At 37.8% G+C, this 10,277-nt stretch overlaps 3 non-coding genes across 3 annotated transcripts; all 3 read right to left on the bottom strand.

Annotated features, from left to right (window-relative positions):
- Positions 1–2,496: 2,496 nt before the first annotated feature.
- Positions 2,497–2,587, bottom strand: TRNAY-GUA (transfer RNA tyrosine (anticodon GUA)). The gene is given in 2 exon segments: positions 2,497–2,532; positions 2,551–2,587. It is a non-coding gene; the product is annotated as a tRNA-Tyr (tRNA).
- Positions 2,588–2,746: 159 nt separating this feature from the next.
- On the bottom strand, positions 2,747–2,837 carry TRNAY-GUA (transfer RNA tyrosine (anticodon GUA)). The gene is given in 2 exon segments: positions 2,747–2,782; positions 2,801–2,837. It is a non-coding gene; the product is annotated as a tRNA-Tyr (tRNA).
- A 160-nt stretch (positions 2,838–2,997) lies between these two features.
- Positions 2,998–3,088, bottom strand: TRNAY-GUA (transfer RNA tyrosine (anticodon GUA)). The gene is given in 2 exon segments: positions 2,998–3,033; positions 3,052–3,088. It is a non-coding gene; the product is annotated as a tRNA-Tyr (tRNA).
- Positions 3,089–10,277: the final 7,189 nt, after the last annotated feature.

Raw genomic sequence — 10,277 nt, 5'->3', positions numbered from 1 at the left:
AAAAAGAGATAAATCAGGACTGCTGGAAGATATGAGGATCATCGGCTTCATTTCCTTGGCCAACTTTGCTGAGTTTTCGACCTTCTAAAGAGCTCTAAGGTCTGTCTTTACACATAGATTTGGCTTTGTTTCAGCAAATGTAGTGAAACAGGTAATTGATGAATCTCTCTCTAGGAAATCTAGTATCTGTCTGTGTAAGATGAAAGACCCAAGTTTTCTATCAGAAGAAAGTGCCTCAGCAATTCGATTCATTCAAGGTATTGTGATGCACCTTTTATTCTTTTGATTACTGATTAGTACTTGATCAAAGTATTATGTAGCTTCGCCAGTTGCTTGTTTAGTCAGCCTAGTATTCGTGACCGTGGCATAGTAGCAACATTCTGATTCAATTTTCAAGTATTAATTGTATGCTTTTGGTGGATTATAGACATTTCATCAGAGTTATTGCTCAACTCCGCCGGTTGTTTGTTTGGTTGGTCAATCTTATATTCATGTGTAAGGACGACAATATTGTGATTCTACTTTCAAACACTGATTTAGTTGCGATGCCATTGATTAGTAGATAACTTTTTTGACTTCAAGCCTTCCTATCACATACATTCATCCCATATGTGAGTTACTTGTACAGGTCCAAACAAAATTTTCTAGATCAAGAAGTATTGCTAACATCTCAATTTTCACAGGTTAATGATTTCTGCTGTTCCAAATTGGATTCCAGATCATGTTGAACTATCCTTGATCACTGGTTGGTTTCAAGAAACTTTTAGTTTGGTGGCTGTGTTGCAAAGATCAACAACATGGAAATTGAAGCACTTGAAAGCTTCCACACTTTCCTCTGCTTCATCCTGCCTACTATTGAGGTTTGATCACATCCCTCAAACAAATTTTCATGCAGCAATCTCTTTAATTATCTGTACAAATATCAAGATTAGGGTTTAAGGAAAGAATACAACATTTTACCTGTTAGGGTTTTCATTTCATGATTGCATTGAAACTTGTATGAAAGCCTTCCAAAGGACAAGGGGGGCTTTGCCTGGAACATAGTGTGGGCGAGTTCCTAAGTAATGGAAATATCATCATGAATAGATGTACCAGCGATGAAGGCGGGGTGATTCTGATCGATTATAGTGTCATGCAAGGTTTAAATTTGTTGTTAGTGAGAACCTTAGAGAGGAGTTTGTATAGGACGTTGTAGAGGGATATGGGTATGAAATCAGAGATCCTAAAGGTTGGTGACATTGGGAATGAAGAATAAGTTAGTCTTTGTAGAATTCGGCCATAAAGCTGTTAGGTCCCCAAGCTTTTGCCTTGGCCCATCCCCATAAGAAAGAGCATTGAGGTCCGTGAGGGAGGAATGCTTATGCAAGAGAAGAACAGGAGACGGGAGGATGGTTATGTGAGGGGGAGGGAGGGGACCTCATATTGCTACATCAATTCATGAAGGCATAGATTGTGGAGGAGAAATCCTCGGCAAGGGAATCTATTGTTGGCTCTGGCGAGTCATTTTTAGATGGATCTGCCTGGCTAAAGCAGTGAATCTATTGTTGAGGAGATACCACAATGTCACGGCCTTAGCTTGAATTGCCTAAGGCGTGAGGCACCCTTGCGGCCAAGACGCGAACTTAGCTTGCGTTGCCTAAGTCGCACTTCGCCCTTGCGATATTGCTCCGCAAAGATCAGTCCACTTGTAACCTCTCGCAGGTCCCGAAGGACTTGTAAAAGAGAAAGTTGATTAGTTCGAAAGAACGAGCAACGGACAAGTCCCAAAGTCTCGCGAAAAGGGAAAGCTTTACAAGCAATTCAGCGAGCACCTTGCGTGCACAAGAGAAAAGAGGGAGAGGGGGAAAACAAGGGCTTTAGAAGGTTGAACGAACAGCTGCAAGCCCACAAACAGCTGCTCACCGAGTCCCGGACGTTGAACACTCTTTCGCAAGTTCGCACGTTGCCTTGACGGGAACTTGTTATCGCGCCCGGGACTCGGTGAGCAGCTGTTTGTGGGCTTGCAGCTGTTCGTTCAACCTTCTAAAGCCCTTGTTTTCCTCCTCTCCCTCTTTTCTCTTGTGCACGCAAGGTGCTCGCTGAATTGCTTGTAAAGCTTCCCCTTTTCGCGAGACTTCGGGACTTGTCCGTTGCTCGTTCTTTCGAACTAATCAACTTTCTCTTTTACAGGTCCTTTGGAACCTGCGAGAGGTTACAAGTGGGCTGATCTTTGCGGAGCAATATCGCAAGGGCGAAGTGTGACTTAGTTTGATCCTCATCAAAAAGTGAGGAGTTCTCATCACAATCTTCTATCCTGGACCATATTGTGGACAGAAAGGGTATTTAGGCCATCGGGACTCGAACTTAAAAGATCTGAGGAGGCGTAGGATCATTGGCAGTAGGGTTAAGACGGAAGGGGTTTGACCGAGGCATATATATTTATATTTTTATCATCAGAATAATATATATCTTTTAAGAAATTAAAAAAAATAATTTACTTAATCTAAGAAAAACAGCTCCGACCTGCCGGATTCGAACCAGCGACCTAAGGATAACTGATGCTTTAACCAACTACAGTCCTCCGCTCTACCAACTGAGCTAAGGTCGGATGTATTTATATTTTATATTTTTATCATCAGAATAATATATATCTTTTAAGACGGAAGGGGTTTGACCGAAGCATATATATTTATATTTTTATCATCAGAATAATATATATCTTTTAAGAAATTTAAAAAAATAATTTACTTAATCTAAGAAAAACAGCTCCGACCTGTCGGATTCGAACCAGCGACCTAAGGATAACTGATGCTTTAACCAACTACAGTCCTCCGCTCTATCAACTGAGCTAAGGTCGGATGTATTTATATTTTATATTTTTATCATCAGAATAATATATATCTTTTAAGACGGAAGGGGTTTGACCGAGGCATATATATTTATATTTTTATCGTCAGAATAATATATATCTTTTAAGAAATTAAAAAAAATAATTTACTTAATCTAAAAAAAAATAGTTCCGACCTGCCGGATTCGAACCAGCGACCTAAGGATAACTGATGTTTTAACCAACTACAGTCCTCCGCTCTACCAACTGAGCTAAGGTCGGATAGTGATTTGATAACGTAAAACAATAATATAAATAAATTAAATTTGTAAACCTATCCTGCACTCGAATAAAATATCATATCAGGAGCTTTTGACACAAAAATAAATAAATGATATATCATGTTCATCTATCCATCCGTATCCCTTATTTAACACGATAACCATGTCGACTTTTTTAGATATACTATATACTAATGATGATGATGTCTCAACATTGCTAGGGTGTTCTACTAACAATAGTTGGCTATCTCCAACGTTAATATGCATCATTATCTCATCAACTATAATATTTGATCATTGATTATCAGATACCTCATGCAATTGTTCATGTAGTTAATTGATTTCCTTCTTTATGTGGAAAAATCTCTGTTTTCTCCTAAGGGTGAATAAGCATATCCTTGTGTTCATTGATATATTAACGAGAGTGAGAAAATCTTTGAAAAATATAGTGTAATATATTTAAATTAGAGAGGATCACGAGGGAGATCTTTAAAAGAGGTAGTGTAATACATTTTCATTATAAAAAAATTATATGTGAGATCTTTAAGGGATATCTCCCATTCATATATAAATATACATCCATCCTCCTCCTTGCTAATCATGATTAAGAGTGTCACTTAAAAAGGGAGAAGAAGTGATTTTAGGGTAACACTTGTAAAATAAAAAGGTAAGGATCCAAAACCTTTATATCTTCTAAAATAATACATTTGATGGTATGGAGATCCTATTCTCGATCAAGTACTTGGGAGCACATCACAACTTCTGTTTCGTTCGCAAGTACAGATATCTCTTCTATCGTCGAGGAGTCTGCAGAGCTCCCTTTTCTTTATTGTCTCCTCATTTTCCGAATCCTTAAAAATAAAGGAAGTAAAATGATACTAATTGACCAGATTAGCATGGATTTGTCCTTTGCTTCAATCATCTGCTTAACCATGTTTGTCTTGTATGTGCGCTCAGGGCCTCCTTGAGGAGGCAAAGAGATCTCGGAGTCCCACCGGTTCTCTCTCTATACCGTCTCAGCGCGTCACAACCAGTGTGTGATTTGCTTTGTGGACTTCGAAGAAGCGAAGAAATAAGGAGGCTGAGGTGCGGCCATCTTTGCATCCGCTCATAGACCTCCCGCCACCGACGGATGCAGACGGTGCAGTAAAGATGGCTGCACCTCAGCATCCTTATTTCCTCGCTTTCTTCAGAGTCCACCAAACAAATCATCCACAGGTTGTAACGCGCTGAGGCGGTGTAAGAACCGCCGGGACTCCTCGAAGCAAATCTCTTGGCCTCGTCGACGAGGCCCGAAGCACGTACAAGACAAAAATGATTAAGCAGATGATTGAAGAATCGAATCCATTGTTAACCTGGTCGATTGGTATCTTCTTAGCTCCGGATTCAAAAAATGAGGAGACAAAAAGAAAAAAGATGCGCTCTGCAGACTCTTCGACAACACGTCAGTGATGCATGCACGCGGCGGAGCAGAACTCCCCCCACTGACGGGCGAAGTGCCTTGGGGCCGACTGGTGCATGCACGAGGGGGAGTGGCGGTGGGGGAAGGCTTTCGGAAAGGGACAGTTCTCGTGGCCCTCCAACGTGACCTTCAGGGGGGTGTTCCGTTCCGGCCGGATGGAAGGCTTCGGGACCTTCACCGAGTCGGAGGGCAGCACCTGCCCCGGCTCCTGTGTTACTACAACGATGACTTTTACGAGGGAGGGCTGTGGCCGGTACTTGTGGCGGAGTGGGAACAAGTACGTCGACGAGTGGTGGAACGGCGTAATATCCGGCCGTGGGGCGCTCATCTGGGCTAATGGCAACTGGGAGAATGTCGTGCCGAAGGGGAGCGGCGTGTTCGCTTGGCCGGACGGCAGCTGCTACGTATATCTTTGGAATTTGTCTGTAAATAATCCTCAATTCTATGAGAATTACAACATATGTTAAAGAAAGGTAAATGCCTCCAACATATATATATGGAACCTCCTCGTCCTAATTAAATATTACAGCCGACCACAACCCATTTGCCTCATTGAATATTATTTCTTGTTCACTTGGTAGCATCAACAATCGAATATCGAATATTTTTTTTACGAAGGATAATCAACCCATAATCTTACTATAAACTATTAAAATATTAATCAATTAAGCTAACTAATACTTTTTACTGTAAAATATTACTTCTTTTATGATAATCACATCCCTTATCACATGTGACATCATGTTAATTATTTGACTTTGTTTTTATATTTTTTTCTCGTCAACAAATGATGATTTCTTCGACAATCAACGATTGGAAACAAATAATAAATGATAATGATGATGATTCTCCACCCCCAATTAGGATGATCAGAGAACTCATATTGTTAATTAAATTTGATAGAAATTTTATTTTTTAAAAATTAAATAAATTAATTAGGAGGATATAGATAACTCATGGATTCTTAACCCCAATGGGGATTCCCCATCCTCGCCCCCACCTTGTCCATATGGGGAATAGGGTTATAGCGATGGATATAAGGGAAGCATTTCCTGCCTTTGTTCCGCCCGATTGACACTCTTACTAAAGAGCATCATAGGTCTCTAGCATCGATAGTCGAATCCTCGTAGGAATGGGTTCATTCAATGGTCTTGGATAAAAGTCCACTAAATGTAAGGTATATTAGCTTTAGCTTCTTTCGTTTAATTTTTTTTCTTCGTATCTTCAAGGCACTATTTCATATTTAAAAGATGCTTCCGTGTCTATAGGCGAGTTCTATGAAATGAACTTTCGACTCCCTTTGTAATTCTCATGGAGACTCAAATGGATAAGGTGGTGATGATGCTCCTCGTAATGCTTCATTTTGTAGTGGGTGTGATTTGGCCATGACACTAGGAGCGCTGGTGTTGGAGAAGGTGCAGTCGACACGACTTGGGATTTGGGTCCTTAATGTGCAATTGGCACCAGATGCGGTAAGTTTGAGATGAAGATACACTCCACTCCTGCTCTACCACTCATACTTGTCTGAGTCAATTTGCTGAAGGCTTCTGTGGCAACTACGATGGTTGGCTAGAGGGGATTCAGCTGTGAAGTGATTTATAATTACGTCGCTAAATAGGGATCAAAACACTATGGATTTAGGTATTTAAAGGTGAAGATTAGATATAGATGAAAACTCAAGAAAATTGTTCCATCTTCATTGTATCCAGAAAGTCCAATAAGGTTCTCTTTAGACATTCTAGGATGCTTTCCTTCTGGAGCTAATCTATTACGTTATTTGGATCATGATCTTTTTCTAGATATGTCATAGGCTGACATAATCAAGAGTGACCATGTAAAACTATATTGGGACTATGTCCGATAAAATTATATTTATGATAGTTTATTATTAAAATTTAAGATTTTTTGAATCAAGACTATGATCGAGTATAACTTAGATTAATTTTTAGTGTAACTTTATCAGCTTCTATAAAACCAAAACAAACTTTCACAAAATCACTAGGACATCTTTTAAGATTATTATTATTTTTAAAAAAATTATGATAGTTAATTATTAAAATTAGAGATTTGTTGAAAATGTTAGTGTAACTTAGTTCAATTTTGAATCTAACTTAATTAACTTTCATAAGCCAACACAAACTTCGATCAAACTATCTGATCGTGACTCTAATTTATTTTATGATAATTAATTATCAAAATTAAGAGATTTTTTGAACAAATTCTATAATCGAGCGTAACTTAATTCAATTTCGAGGGTAACCTAATCAATTTCTACTAAACCAATCTAAACTTTCATACGATTATTAAGATACCATTATAAGATGATTAGTATCACTTTTTTAATATATTTTTTTAAGAATTTAATAATAGTTAATTATCAAAATTTATGATTTTAAAAAATTAATATCATAGTCGAGTGTAACTTAGTTCAATTTCGAGTGTAATTTCATTAACCTTCACTAAACCAACTTAAAGTTTCATAGAATCACTATGATATGATTATAAGATTACTAGTATCACTTTTTTATTTTTAAAATTTTTTTTATAATTATTTATCAAATTTGAAGATTTATTTTAATAGAATATATCATCAAACCATTGAAGTAAAAGTCTAAAGAAATTTTATTAAATATTAGATTATATTATTTAATTAAATAATATTTTAAAATTAATATAATTAATTTCTTTCTTTAAGTGGGAAAACCTCTCTTCTCCCCTATCTAACAGTGAATAGACAAATCCCTTTATTCATCGATAGAGCTACGATTAGCAAGTGTGAGAAAATCTTTAAGAGATGCAGTGTAATACATTTAAATTAGAGAATGTCACGCCGAAGATTTTTAGAGAGAGAGAGAGTGTGTAATACATTTTTATTGTGGAAGATTATGAGAGAGATCTTTAAGGGATAGCTCCCCTCCATATATAAATATACATCCATCTTCCTCCTCGCTAATCATGATTGAGAGTGTAGTTAAAAGAAAAAGAAAGAAGAAGGTGATTTTAGGATAACACTTGCGAAAGAAAAAGGTAAGAATTCCGAATCCTTTATTTTCATATCTTCTATAGAATAATTCATTTGATGGTATGATGATACTCTTCTCCTTTCTTATTTATTTACCTCTTGGATATTAATATTCTAAAAATTTTAGGTATTTAATCGATGTGCTTTACTTCTAGCGATCAATATTCCGCTCTTTGGACCCTCAAATTATGATTATCTAATTAATTTAAGTTGTTAGCGATCAATATGCCGATCTTTGGTTGTCAAAATCATTGAAGAACAGTTACCACGTCCGAAGCCACGCGAGAGCACCGACGAGTCTGGACATGATCGGAGGCAATGATCATGTTGACATGTTGTCGAGGAGAGTCTGCAGAACTCCTCATTTTTCGAATCCTTGTAATTAAAGGAGGTAAGAAGATACTAATCGACCAATTTAGCAATGAATTTGTCACCGTTGTTTCGATCATCTGCATCATTTGCATCATTGTGTTGTATGTGCTTAGGGCCTCCTTGACGAGGCTAAGAGATTTGCTTCGAGGAGTCCCGGCGGTTCTCTATACCGCCTCCTCGGCGCGTTACAACATATGCGTGATCTGTTTGGTGCACTTCCAAGAAGGCGAGGAAATAAGGAGCCTGAGGTGCGGCCATCTTTACATCCGCTGGTGATGGGAGATCGCCAGGAGGTGCCCCACCTGGCGATCTCCCATCACCGGCGGATGCAGACGGTGTGGTAAAGATGGCCGCACCTCAGCCTCTTACTTCTTTGCCTTCTTCGAAGTGCACCACACGGAGCACGCACATGTTGGAAGGCGCTGAGGCGGTATATTGAACCGCCGGGACTCCACGGAGCAGATCTCTTTGCCTCGTTAAGGAGGCCCTAAGCACGAACTACACAATGATACAAATGATGCAGATGATCGAAACAACGGACAAATTCATTGTTAAACTGGTAAATTAGTATCTTCTTACCTCCTTTATTTGTAAGGATTCAAAAAATAGGAGAAAAAGACAAAAAGGGTCGAACTCTGTAGGCTCTTCGGCAACACGTCGGGCCGACCGGTGCATGCACGAGGGGGAAGGCTTCCGGAAAGGGAAAGTTCTCGTTGCCCTCCAACGCGAGCTTCGGGGGCGAGCTCCGTTCCGACCGGATGGAATGCTTCACCGGCTCTTGTGTCGCCGACCGAGAGCACGAGTACGGATGCAAGTGGGAGAATGTCATGCCGAAGGGGAGCGGCGTGTTCGCGTGGCCCGACAGTAGCCACTGGCGGAGTACCATATCTTTGGAATTTTTCTGTAAATAATCCTCAATTCTGCGAGAATTATAAAATATGTTAAAGAAAGGTAAATGCCTCCAACATATGTATTCTCATCGAGACTCAAATGGACAAGGTGGTGATGACGCTCCTCGTGATGTTTCATTTTGGAGTGGGTGTGATTTAGCATGATACCAGGAGATGGTGCCGGAGAAGATGACACGACTTGGGATTTGGGTCCTTAATGTGCAAGTTGCACCGTATGTGGTAAGTTCGAGATGAACATACGTGCCACTCCTGCTCACACTTACACTTGTTTGAATCAATTTGTTGAAGGCTTCTGTGGCAACTATGATGGTTGGCTAGAGGGGATTCAACTGTGGAGTGATTAATGGGTGGTTTATAATTACATCAGTCAACGAAACACTATGGATTCAGGCATTTGAAAGTGAAGATTGGGTTTAGATCCCCAATGGGAAAATTTGTTCCATCTTGATTGCATCGAGAAAGTTTAATAAGATTCTCCTAAAGCATTCATGATGATCTTAAATGTGACTCGAATCTAATGATGATCTTTTCTTGAATATGTCATAGGCGAACGTATTCAAGAGTGAGAGCTACGAATCCAAGACCTTGTAAAACTATATTAGAGCCACGTCCGACAAAACTCCTTTTATAATTGAGCATTTATAATAGTTTATTATTAAATTTTAAGATTTTTTGAACCAATAATCAATTTTGAGAGTTTATCAGCTTCTACTAAACCAACATAAACTTTCACAAAACCACTAGGACATCTTTTAATATGATTAGCATTATTTTTAAGATTTTATGATAATTAATTATTAAAATTAGAGATTTGTTGAATATGTTTTGTGACCGAGTGTAAATTAGTTCAATTTTGAGTCTAACTTAATTAACTTCCATAAACCAACTCAAACTTCCACCAAATTATCTAATTTATTTTATAATAATTAATTATTAAAATTAAAAAAAAAATAGATTTTATTATCGAGTATAACTTAATTCAATTTCAAGGGTAACCTAATCAACTTCTACTAAACCAATCCAAACTTTCATAGAATTATTAAGACATAATTATAAAATAATTATTATATATATATTTTTTAAAAATAATAATAGTTAATTATCGAAACTTAAGACTTTGAAAAACTAATATTATCGTCGAGTGTAACTTAGTTAAATTTCTAAGTGTAACTTCGACAACCTCCACTAAACCAACTCAAAGTTTCATAGAATCACTATGATATGATTCTAAGATTATTAGTACCATTTTTTTCTTTTTTTTAAAGATTTTATGATGATTAATTATCAAAAGTAAAGATTTTTTGAATAGAATATATCAACAAAATAATGATATTTAAGTAAAAGTGTAAAGGCATTTTTGTTCTAAGTAAAAAAAGGGTTTCCCAAGTAAAATTAAATATGAACGACGACATCCTATAAAAGG

The sequence above is a fragment of the Musa acuminata genome, chromosome BXJ1-3, assembly GCF_036884655.1.
Source record: "Musa acuminata AAA Group cultivar baxijiao chromosome BXJ1-3, Cavendish_Baxijiao_AAA, whole genome shotgun sequence".
NCBI lineage: Eukaryota > Viridiplantae > Streptophyta > Magnoliopsida > Zingiberales > Musaceae > Musa > Musa acuminata.
Note: the sequence above shows the minus strand (reverse complement) of the source record. Positions and strands in the feature narration are given on the sequence as shown.